The 11,989-nt window shown below is 37.8% G+C and overlaps 1 protein-coding gene across 2 annotated transcripts in view; it reads left to right on the top strand.

Moving 5' to 3' along the window:
* Positions 1–3,170: 3,170 nt before the first annotated feature.
* The window catches only part of LOC108715732 (BMP/retinoic acid-inducible neural-specific protein 3), a 562,767-nt gene continuing 553,948 nt past the window's right edge, over positions 3,171–11,989 (top strand). The window contains exon 1 of one of the 2 annotated variants that reach the window (XM_018261156.2): positions 3,171–3,299. The gene's annotated coding sequence lies outside the window, so the exon portion shown is untranslated. Of the gene's footprint in view, positions 3,339–11,989 lie in introns of both variants that reach the window. The other variant, XM_018261155.2, reaches the window with a different exon arrangement.

Below are 11,989 nucleotides of genomic sequence, written 5' to 3'. Positions count from 1 at the left end.
CCCACCCTATGCAAATTGACCTAAGCGCAAGGTCACTAGCAAATTTTCGCTAGGCACAAACGAACTATATCGTATTTTTGTTTTGAAATGCTTGCACTGCCGAAGTAACGATAGCGAAAAGTTGCCAGCATCCGGTGCCCAGTACGAAACTTCACATATTAGTGAATTGGAGTAGTTATAGCACATTTGTGCCTGGCGAAGTGGTGCGAGGTGTTCGAAGCTGACGCTAGTGAATCTACCCCTATGTTGTTGTGAATTGTCATTTTGATGGATTTTTTTCCAAAAAAACACAATTCATCCTTTAGTAAATGTGCCTCAAAGTGTGCATTTTAAAGTTTGCACAAGTAACCAGTGTATATTACAAAGCTTCTTTCTGAAAAAGATCATTTTTATTTTATTATTCATTTATAATATGCAAAAGCCATGAATATATTGTAAATGATATCCTTATAAACAGCGAGTACTGATGTCATCAGTTATAAATGGTGAGTACTGATGTCATTTCTGTCACCAGACTCACTGAAACTTGTTTATTATAATAAATAAAGTAGCCCCTGTTGCAAAATATGAGGATATTAGAAGTTACCTTGGAGTTCCATGACCTGTATATGGTCATGAAACTCCTCTGTAACTTAATTTACAAAAGGGGGTACTTTATTCACTATATAATCATTTGCAGGTAAGAAAACATGCCACATTCAAACAGGTCTTAAATAACTTCCTTCAATGTAACTTTATTGAATATTGTTCTGATTTATGCATTTTTTCTCAATTTACTACTCTTATTACATTCCTCCATTTGTTTCTTATTGGGGATTGAACTAAATCTCTAAACTGAGTTTTAAAATATAAACACAAACTTCTATAGCAAGCAGTCACAAAGTTTTCTAGTAATAACTTTGCAGTGTAGTTCAGGCTGTTTAAACCATCTACTCGCTTTGTTGTGATTGATCTGCAGCACTGAAACACAGGCACAGCAGGTAAACAGCAGCATGTGAAAAACATGAATTAATGACACAGAAAGATAAAATAGGTTAGCTTATTTTAGTAACACAGCAAAATTCCAAGAGGGGCATTCACACAGCAGACAGGTCATTAACCATCACAGGTGAATTGCTGTTGGAATTTTGTGTTGACATTAACCGAAGCAATCAACAATGAATTTTGTTGTGTGGAAAGCAATTCCCCTAACTGTTTCCACCAAGTGGTTAAGGGAAAATTTGGCAAGGTGAATGTAGAATCCAATTCCATGTTTTTGCCACACTTGGACATAATGTATACTTAGGGGCAGATTTAGAAAAATCTGCAAACTGCCACCTTTTTTCAATTCAACCCATGCAAAATTGTGAGAAATAAAAAACAATATCTTGTTTTTACTGTTTTTATCACATTTTTGTTTTTTTCAGCTTTGAATAAACTCATAACACAACACAGGACTCCAACACAAATGTTGTGCAAAATCGGTTTTCCAGGGGGCTATATATTGGAGTGCTGTGGTAAATTGTGTAATTTGTATGTATATATTGGAAAATTATAGTTTTCAATACATTTTGGTATTTTTCCTGTTTTCTCAATGGTTCAGCTTTAATTTCTACAGAGCAGAATTTTTTTTCCTCAATAAACTTGAATTTGAGAGTTTAAATGAGAAAAAAATTAAATGCAATAAAAATTCTATCTGATATCTGACCTGTTTTGCTTCAATGAAAATTTGCAAAACGGCGAAAATTTGCCAAAATGCATTAAATTCTATGGGCAAAAAAATTCTGTTAGACGTGCAAGGCGGCATGTCACATTTTTTCACCCATTGAAGACTATAGGCGTCATTTTTGCAGCAAAAATTTCACTCATCGCTATAAATACTCCATAGGGGCTGATTATCACATTTCTAGCCCTATGCTGAAGGTTTGCTACAGGGTTCTCAGACATTCTTCTGGTCATAAGCTTTTTAGGAATCAGGAATTAATAAATAACAATCATTGTTCAGCCTTTCATTCTTTATTATTACAAACCAGACTAAAGAACAAATTATTTTGGATTTTATATCAATTTTAGAATTGATACATTCCAATGACCAGTATTGAATGTTCTGTAATGATCATTACACAAAATATCCTATAGGTAGGGGGAGTTTCCTTACTATAAATGCTGTTCCTTGTGGATTTTCTTCTTGGCCACTGCATATACTGATCAGAAATGTGTGCCTGATTCTGAAGAGCTCCAGTAATGGCAAAATAAGCCTGGAATTGTGCCTTAGCATATAGAGTAGTGCTTTAGTCTATAGAGTATTTCATAAGAATTAAAATATAAGGCATGACATTTGGTTTCCTTCCCAGGATTCGTCCAGCTACGAATAAAGATATAAATATGTTTTATGAACGTTTAACATGTGTTGCCATTTTGTATGTAATTTGTCAGAGCCAGCTCCCCAAGATACAGTATAATATTAATTGTCTATTCATCCTCACAGGAAATAATGTTGATAAGATTGTAGTAATGATACATTTCACAACAGACATTTGGGTCCCTTTCCATACATTTTCTCACTTTAAATCAATCTGATCAAAGATTGCCGTTTTTAATTGTTCATTATCTGGTTGATTACACATTAGATCTAACGCTATGTTGCAGAAATAGAATATTCGTTTGTCTTTGAAATCCCAGCTCTCATCCACATTTTCCCCTTTTCAACAGAATAATCAGAAAGGTAATGATTACATGCACTGAATTCTGATGTATTAATGAAAGACTACGAAAGATTTAAAGCATAGTACTAGAAGGTTGCTTTTCCATTACCCTGCTTTGATTTGTTGTTTTCATTTTATAATCTGTAAATAGTATCCATTGGATTACAATGCTATAAATGCCTATTTAAGAGCAATGTGTCTGTAATCTTAAAATTTTGCACTAAAAATAAGTTTATTCTGTGGGGGGTTTTTTTTTGTATTTTTATTATGTGAGTTTTATAGTTTTCATATTTTTAATAAATGGGATTTTTACTTCTAGGTACTGTGACAAAGAGCGCTGTCCCAGTAGGCTGGCTGTATATGATGGAAGGTATATAGCACCCAGCCTGAGGTATTGGCTCCTTTAAATCTCCAGGGTAAGACAGGTTAGGACCCTGGAGCAAGGCAAAACCAGTACGCTGTCCAATTAGTCCGCAGGTGAGGCTGTTTAAGGGAGCCTGGCTGTGCAGTGTGGGGTTGAACTGAAGAGAGATGCTCTGAAAACATACCGTGATTTATTTTAAACAAACTGTGTATGCTACGGGAACTCCAAAGAGGGACTGCCTTGTGATAACAGTAAGGAGTTGTTTCTGCGTTCTATAAAACTGCAAACTGGTGAGGTTTTCACTTATTGTTTAATGTTATACCACAGAACTTGTGACTATTTAAGTTTGTTTGGTTTGAACAATAAACCACAGGCAGGAGCCTGTCCATTTTGTTGCAAACCTAAGCCTCCTGTCTCCACTGTAAGAACTGTTTTACCCAAACCTCCCAACTGTCCCGTTTTAGGCGGGACAGTCCCGCTTTTGTCCCCCTGTCCCGGAATGTGGCCTTGATGTCCCACACTGCGCTTCAAGTGAGAGCGGCCGCCTGGATAAGCTCTCGGCCGGGCTTGGTTCTGGGGGGATAGGCATAATGACATTAACAGGGACATTTGGGAGCTTCCTTGGGATCAGTTTGGGGTGCCCTATTGATCCGGTAGCGGCTAATTCCTATGCTTTCAACTCACTTCCTGTTAGAGAGGCGACACTTCCATTTCCCTTCTGGTCATGTGGGTCAGTGCGAGATCACAAAGTCGCGTGTTTAGCGAAGCAGAAATATCAGCAACATGTCTGCGGCATTTAGAAAAGCTCTGAAGTCCCGGCAAAGGGATCACAAGGAGAGATCTCAGGTGGGAATGGGCAATGGGAAGGGTTCCGGAATGGGGAGATACCTTCTAAGAATGGGGTTCTTTGGGGGTGGGAGTTGTAGTTTAGTGACACTTTGAGACCATGTTATTGGGATAAGGGACCAGTGAAATTGATTGAACTATTCTGCTGTACATCTATTCCAGTTCACCTGTCCCCATTATGGCGTATTGTACTTAGAAATGACTCGATTGTTTTCACACTACTAAGTTACATTTATTGTAATTGGAACATGAACAGGTATTTGCTAGAAGAAGGTCTGAAGAACACAACCACGATAGATGAATACTATCATTTTAAGCTTCCTTTAACTACCCACTGTTTGTTGATGGCACACACTATTAAACGTCACTGTGTGTGTGTCATTGTATGTGTGTGTGTGTCACTGTATGTATGTGTTTCACTGTGTGTGTGTGTGTATCTGTATGTGTGTTTGTATGTGTGTGTTACTTATTTACAATTTGTAAAATGAACATGGTAATTAGGGGGTGTGGCCACAAAAATGGGCACGGCACAATTTTTTGTCCCTCTTTTAATTTCCAAAATGTTGGGAGGTATGTTTAACCTGAGCCCTAACCGCTGTTATGAGCAATTCCCCATAGGAAACATTATCAAATATTTTTGCTTATTTCAATAACTGTTTTATGTATTTATACTAGACCAGTACTGTTTCATAAAGTGGGCTAATTATTCTATAGACTACACATTGGGGGACCGATTGCAATATAAGGTTGATACTGTATAATCTAAGGCAGTCAGTGAAGTTGTGTGCTGTAGGGGCCACATTGAGCCTGTGACCCTTAAAGGAACAGTTCAGTGTGAAAATAAAAACTGTGTAAATAGACTATGCAAAATAAAAAAATGTTTCTAATATAGTTAGTTAGCCAAAAATGTACTGTATAAAGGCTGGAGTGAACAGATGGCTAATAAAACAGCCAGAATCCAACTTCCTGCTTTTCAGCTCTATAACTCTATGAGTTAGTCAGTGACTTGAAGGGGGGCCACAAGGTACATTTCTGTTCAGTGAGTTTGCAATTGATCCTCAGCATTCAGCTCAGATTCAAAAGCAACAGATATGACCCATGTGGCCCCCCTCAAGTCTCTGATTGGTTACTGCCTGGTAGCCAGGGTAACCAGACAGCTGAAAAGCAGGAAGTAGAGTTCTGACTGATATGTTCGACATCAAATCACTCCAGCCTTTATACATTACATTTTTGGCTAACTAACTATATAAGAAATATTTTTTATTTTGCACAGCCTGTCTATTTACACAGTTTTTATTTTTATACTGAACAATTCCTTTAAGTTGGATACTTAACAGAAGATCTTTAATGATTTTTTTAATGGTTTACAATAAATACCTGAAAATATTGAGAAATCAATCACGGTTATGTGCACATTTGTACACGGGTTGGATAAAAGTCTGAGTAACCTCTATTAAAGGTGCTCTGTCCTAGACAGTTTGGGGAGGGAGTACATTAGGAAGAAGTATCATTAGGCAGCAAAAGCACATCCCACAATAGTCAAAATAAAGGAAATCATAGGCTACCTATGATTAAGGGGATTTATCAAGAGTCGAATTTAGAATAAAAAAAACAAAACTTCGAAATTCTAATGTAAGTTTTTTTCTTTTCAAAGTCCAACCAATTGACTCCAAATTGGTTCTATCCGGTCCCCCATAGGCTAAAACAGCAATTCGGCAGGGTTTAGATGGCGAATGGTCGAAGTTGAATTTTTAAAGAGACCGTACATGATGATTATTATTTTTTAATTCAAATCGAATTTGGACTCTTCCCTAGTCAAAGTACACAAAAAATAGCTTGAAATTTGAATTTTTTTAATTCAAATTTTCACTTTGACCCTTGTTAAATCTGCCCCTAAGTGCCTGTGAGCACAAAACCCTTAAGGTTGGTGGCACGTGGCAGATTAATCACCAAGCGATACATATTCACTACTGCTGGCAACTAATAGTTACATAGTTAAATTGGGTTGAAAAAAAATTTGGAGTTCAACACCTCCAAATGAAAACCCAGCATCCATACACACACCCTCCCTATTTTCACACAAATTATATATACCTATACTTACTATAGAGTTAAGTATCACAATAGCCTTCGATATTCTGTCTGTCCAAAAAGTCATCCAAGCCACTCTTGAAAGCATTAACTGAATCAGCCATCACAACATCACCCGGCAGTGCATTCCACAACCTCACTGTCCTGTCTGTGAAGAACCCCCTACGTTGCTTCAAATGAAAGTTCTTTTCCTCTAGTCTGAAGGGGTGGCCTCTAGTACGGTGATCCGCTTTATGGGTAAAAAGGTCCCATGCATAATTATGTTTTCATCCCTTGAGTTAATGCCCTTTTTTATGCAATACAGAACTTTATTTGCTTTAATAGCCACAGAATGACATTGCCCAGAATTAGACAACTTATCTACAAAAAACCCTAGATCCTTCTCATTTAAGGAAACACCCAACACACTGCCATTTAGTGTATAACTTGCATTTATATTATTTTTGCCCCCTCATTTTCCAGTTTGCTGCCCAGTTTCCCAACTTGGACAGATCACTCTGCAAAGTGGCAGCATCCTGCATGGAACCTATAGTTCTGCACAATTTAGTGAAAAATTAATTAAAGAGGTTTGGCAATCACAGAGCTAAGCTCGCTAAGTACCCTGGGATGAATACCATCTGGCCCTGGACCTTTGTTAATCTTAACATGTTCTAGTCTCTTTTGAATTTCCTCATGTGTGAACCATGCATCATTAGTTGTATTACTATATATAGAAGGAAACCTTCATTAACTGGTTCCTCATTTGTGTAGACAGACGCAAAATATGAGTTCAGAATCTGCGCTTTTATTTTGTTTTCATTAACCAGCTGACCCCCCTCTGATACTAAAGGTCCCACCCCTTCCTGCTTCATTTTTTTACTATTAACATATTTAAAAAATAATTTTGGATTTTTTTTACTACTTGCTGCAATATCCTTTTCCATATCAATTTTAGCTTGCCTTATAGCTTCTTTGCATGATTTATTGTCTTCTTTGTACCTTATAAATTATTTGGCTGTCTCAGCTAACTTGAAAGCCTTAAAAGCACGTCTTTTGTTACCCACCTCAACACCAACATTTCTATTGAACCAAAAAGGTTTTGCTTTGCAATGTTTCTTGCTTACAAGTGGAATATACTGACAGGTATATTTAATAAGCAGAATTTTAAAGACTTCTGTGTTTAACCCATTGAAAAGCATTTCCCCATATAAACACACTCCTCCACCCTTTTTAATCCCTCTGTCCCCCCTAAAAAGGGTGTAACCATTTAAATTCACAATCCAGTCATATGTTTCATCCCACCAGGTCTCAGTGATACCAATTATATCATAATTTTTAGAGCATGTAATTAATTCTAGGTCTCCCATTTTACCTGACAAACTCCGTGCATTTGCCAGCATACAGCGGAGGTTATTACTTTTACTTTTGAAATTTGCATTACTAAGTGGAGAATTATATGTTAGCATTATTCTGTTTTCCTTGTAACAAAGGGACCTCCTTAGCTGGTAAACAGTATGCCCCTCTCACTTCTCCCCATGATCCCTTACTAATCCCACGGCCAAACCCTTCCTTCCTACACCAAGACTTGAGCCACGCATTTAGCTCCCTAAACTCCCGCTGTTTTCTTAAACTTGCACAGGCAAAATTTCAGAAAAAAATTAACTTCCCTTGATGTTAGAGCCTAGATCCCTGAAATTACTCTCTAAGGTCTTCCATCTACCATTCATTTTGTCATCAGTACCGATATGCACTAAGACGGTTGGTTCATGCCCAGCCCCACCCAATAATTTGTCTATCAGATCAACCACATGCTGAACCCTGGCACCAGGTAGACAGCAAACTGTTCAGTTGTAGCGATCCGGATGACCAATTACCCTATCCACTTTCCTAATAATTGAGTTCCCTACAACCAAAATCTGCTTAGGCCTGACTCTGCTCTCTCCCCACCACTACTAGAGAAACTGGTCTCCCAGCTGTTAGAGAGATCAGCCCCATCTAGAATTGCCAATCCAGAGTTCATACTCCCATCATCTTCACACAATCTGGCAAATTTGTTGTGATGTATAAGATCCGGATCAGCCTCCATTTTCCTTTTGCCCACCTTCGATTTTCTAGCTGTCACCAAGCTAGCTGCCTCAACATCCTGCTGCTGTTCTGTCCCCCCCCCCCCCAAACTGTCTGACCCCGCTAGGTCCTGCTCAGTGAGCAAGAGACTCCTTTCAAGATTGTCAATCGACCGCAGTGTTGCAATCTATAACTCGAGCCTCCAAAGTGTCAATTTGCTGACAACCACAACAGAGGTAAGCATTTTGGATCTGTTGTTCCAAATCTGCATACATATGGCAGACTGTGCACTGAGTCAGACCTTCAATCTTACTAGCACTCATTATCCCAGTTACAGGAAAAAAAATGTTGGGTTTGGAACAAACAAACTTTTGACCTAGTTTGAAACGCCTGTGTTTGTAACTCCACTTACAGATCCCCCACTTAAAGGGCAAACACTTAAGAGCAGCTAAACACTAGTGCAAGCTCCACTGGAGTCCCAGGGTTTTTATTTATACAGTCTGTTCAGGTGCAACTAATCAAACCCCACCCCCTCAAACTGAGGGAAAACTAACTGCAAAGTAAAGCAGGTTGTGACAAACTTGTTGTAAGCACACTAGCACACCAAACTTTGCTATTTAGCACCCAAGACAGAAAAAAATGAAACCGTAGTTAAATATAAAACCATAATATAAAATAGCAGTTAATAACAAATACTTATCCTTTTCAGTTGATTTGTTTGCTTTTAGTTGCTTTTTCCAGTCAGCAGCCTGTTTCGAACAGGCTCCCTGAAATGTCTTCCCACCAGCAATAAAGGGGTATCTCCGGTGGGATGGCATGCACGTTGCTTCTTTTTCCAAAATCACCTGAAGTTTCCTTGTAAGGCGACTTTAGAAAACCGAAGTGATGTTTATGCCATCCAACAGTGATTCACATTCTTGCTGGTGGGAAGGTATTTGGGGAGATAAGTCACCCGCCGTAGCTAATATTTATTGCTTGATGACTAATTTCCCTATGTGCCACCACGCTAAGGCCATGGTGTGTCAACATTTGCTTGCAATAAAAGTTTGCTTTTTCTTCAGCACAAATTGAGATTCAGCACAAATATGATCTGTCTATTGAAGATGGCCACTGTGGGAACCAGGGTCCCTGCATCAATAGGTGCACCAAAACATGCAAGTGCAAGTATTGCCACAACTGCACTTGCACTTAGTTAATGAGCCCTTTAGTTTTGCTAATTTCATGGCAATCTTTTCCTTTCTATCCTCTGCCACTGACATCCTGCTGCTATTTTGTTAAATCTATCTTTAGGTTATCATATCCAGCCTTCTCCCATACGCTATGCCTGGTCATTAAGTTGGTTGACACAGACTGATTCAAATTCCTGAATTTATGCTTTGATTTCTGTTTCCCTTGGTTTCAACCTTGGAAACTTTACTGGACCATGACGTCGAATAGCAGTTTTGACTTTTTTTCCAGACATTTCTTCCTCTCTGGAGCACAGAGAATGGATTATTTTTTACCTTTCTACCAGGTTCTGCTTGTGTTTTTTATATTTCCAGCAGTGAGAATTATAGAAAAAAAGTTAGTTTAGCAGTCTGTGATGGGGTCAGAAAAATGAGGCCACATTTTTTCAATAAGTAGGAAATTCCATGGAGTTATATTGAGCTGGTAGGGTACATTTCTAAGATATTTGCACAGTGTAAATAGAAAAGCAACAGTGAATCAATTAATCAAACAACCATATAGCTGCAAACAGCATGGGAATAGATATGTTCCACCTGCACAATGTCTGTCTGTGCTATACTCTATAGTGCACTTACACAGCTTGTACTAGCAGCCAGTAATGCAACAAACTGAACATGCAGGGGAGGACAGCTGCCCACATTGAATGAGTCCTGAATGTGTCTATTTGGAAGCAGCCACTGTGTTGATGTGATATATCTATGAATAAAATGTTTCGCTTTGATGTTTGTGTGGAGTTTGATGTTGTATCTATGAACCCCTGTATTTCTAGCTTTATTTCATGGTGGCTGTGTAACAGTGCCCTTGGACTTCAAAATAATGTTAAATAAAACACATGGCTTCTGCAAAGTTTTATGAACACTAATGGTTTTAGCTTGGTTGTTAAAGAATGTAACATGTAAACACACTGCAGAAAGTGAGAATAATACCCTGGCTACAAGGAAACAATGCTTTCCCAATCAATAATAAACCAAATTGTATAACTTTTATGAAACCAAATAATCCTTTCCCCTGGTAGAAATAAGGCAATGTGTTGTGAGCTTTATTTCTTGGTGACAGAGTATTAAAAATGCAGTAGTTCTTCACAATTGGAGGCATTTAAATCTGCAGACAATAGCAGGACAGTCCTGGTACTGAGATGGAACCTTTTAAGCTTTGTAGTGTATTTGATCAACCCATGTAAGTAGATTATAAAGCTTGTGGTGGCTACCCTCCCTCACAGTACTACACTAGTGATGGGGGAATTTATTTGGCAGGCGAATTTCCACGTTTCACTGATGGTGAATAAATTCGAGAAATTGAAATGAAAATTTGGCAATTCCTGACTTAAATGTGCATCAAATGTCGCCGGCGTCAAAATACAAGTTTCACAAATTTTTCGTCTGCTTTGCAAAGTTTGTGGGAAATTCATGAATTTTGCGGCAAAGCGAAATGGGACAAAATTGCCCATCACTTTACTACACTACTAGTGTGGTATGAGAAAGGACTATGACTTTGAGTGCATCATATTTGGACTCTTTCTAATTTACTTCATAATGGAAGTATGATATGAGCAAATCTGAGATAAATTATAAAGTTACTAAATAAGCTTCACCACAGGAGCCATACTGACCATTAGACAGAAGTGACAGTGTTTTTAGAAGCATTTGAATTCCTGGATGCACTCCCTGTGCATGCATTGTTACACTAAAGGTTACTTATAGAGGTTGCACATTTTTAATAGTGGGGAGGGGCGCCTCCTTGTATCCTCCTGTTCATGGTTTTTATGGTAAGGGAATTATTTTTTTAACAAAAATACATATTTGTTGTAGGATTGTCTCATGGCCTTATTACTAGCAGGGAAAAGGATTATTTGGGTTCATTAAGATTATACAATGTGGTGTTATTGAATGCACAGTACTCTGTTCTATTTATTTTTGAATTTTTGTTTGAATTGTATTTGTTGTAAACTAGTGAATACTGTTATATCATAACTTTATCATTACAACAGTTTCTTGCTCTGCTGATATTCTGCTGTGAGTTTCTTAAGGTCATTACGGTCATGCTAATGTGAAGCTCAAATCAGTTTTTGAAATGTTAAAAAAAATCCCTCTTGTCAAATTTTCATAACTGTTCTTTTTAATTCATTATTCCTAGCACAAGTATAAATAATTGAATGCAGATGAGAAGTTCAAAGAGACTAGTAACTCCACCTCTACCCAATTATTAAATTTCAAAATGTCCAAAATGTGTTTGTGATATCTAGGGACAATTTTATTTTAATGAGAGACATGTAGGTAACAGTAGCAACTATTTGGTTCACAAACTGGCAAAAGAAATAAAAGTTCATCAGGAAACATACTATATATCAGTTATTGCACCCAGAGGTATCACAGGAATTGGTGCAATGTGAATAACTATGGCAGATGTCTGCCTCATTTCATCTCATCTTTGGGATGCAAGTCCATACATATTTAATACTGATGCACCTATCTATGAATCTCATATTAATTGATATGTTTATTGTTGCAATTACCACTTAGTTGTCAATTTGAGCCCCCCCCCCCCTTAGAATGGCACGGTCTATTTTTATGGGTTAGGTATTTTAGACATGTTGGCAGAGTGGGGAATAAATAATGGCTTTTATTTGCGGTTACTCATTAATTATGGAGAATTAATGGATATCTGGTGGTTATGTCTCTTTCCAAAGTTGTGTTTTCATGTTCCTAATTTTCCAGGTGCCTCCAGCCATGTGACT

This window comes from Xenopus laevis, chromosome 4S (genome assembly GCF_017654675.1).
Source record: "Xenopus laevis strain J_2021 chromosome 4S, Xenopus_laevis_v10.1, whole genome shotgun sequence".
NCBI classification, from domain to species: Eukaryota; Metazoa; Chordata; class Amphibia; order Anura; family Pipidae; genus Xenopus; species Xenopus laevis.
Note: the sequence above shows the minus strand (reverse complement) of the source record. Positions and strands in the feature narration are given on the sequence as shown.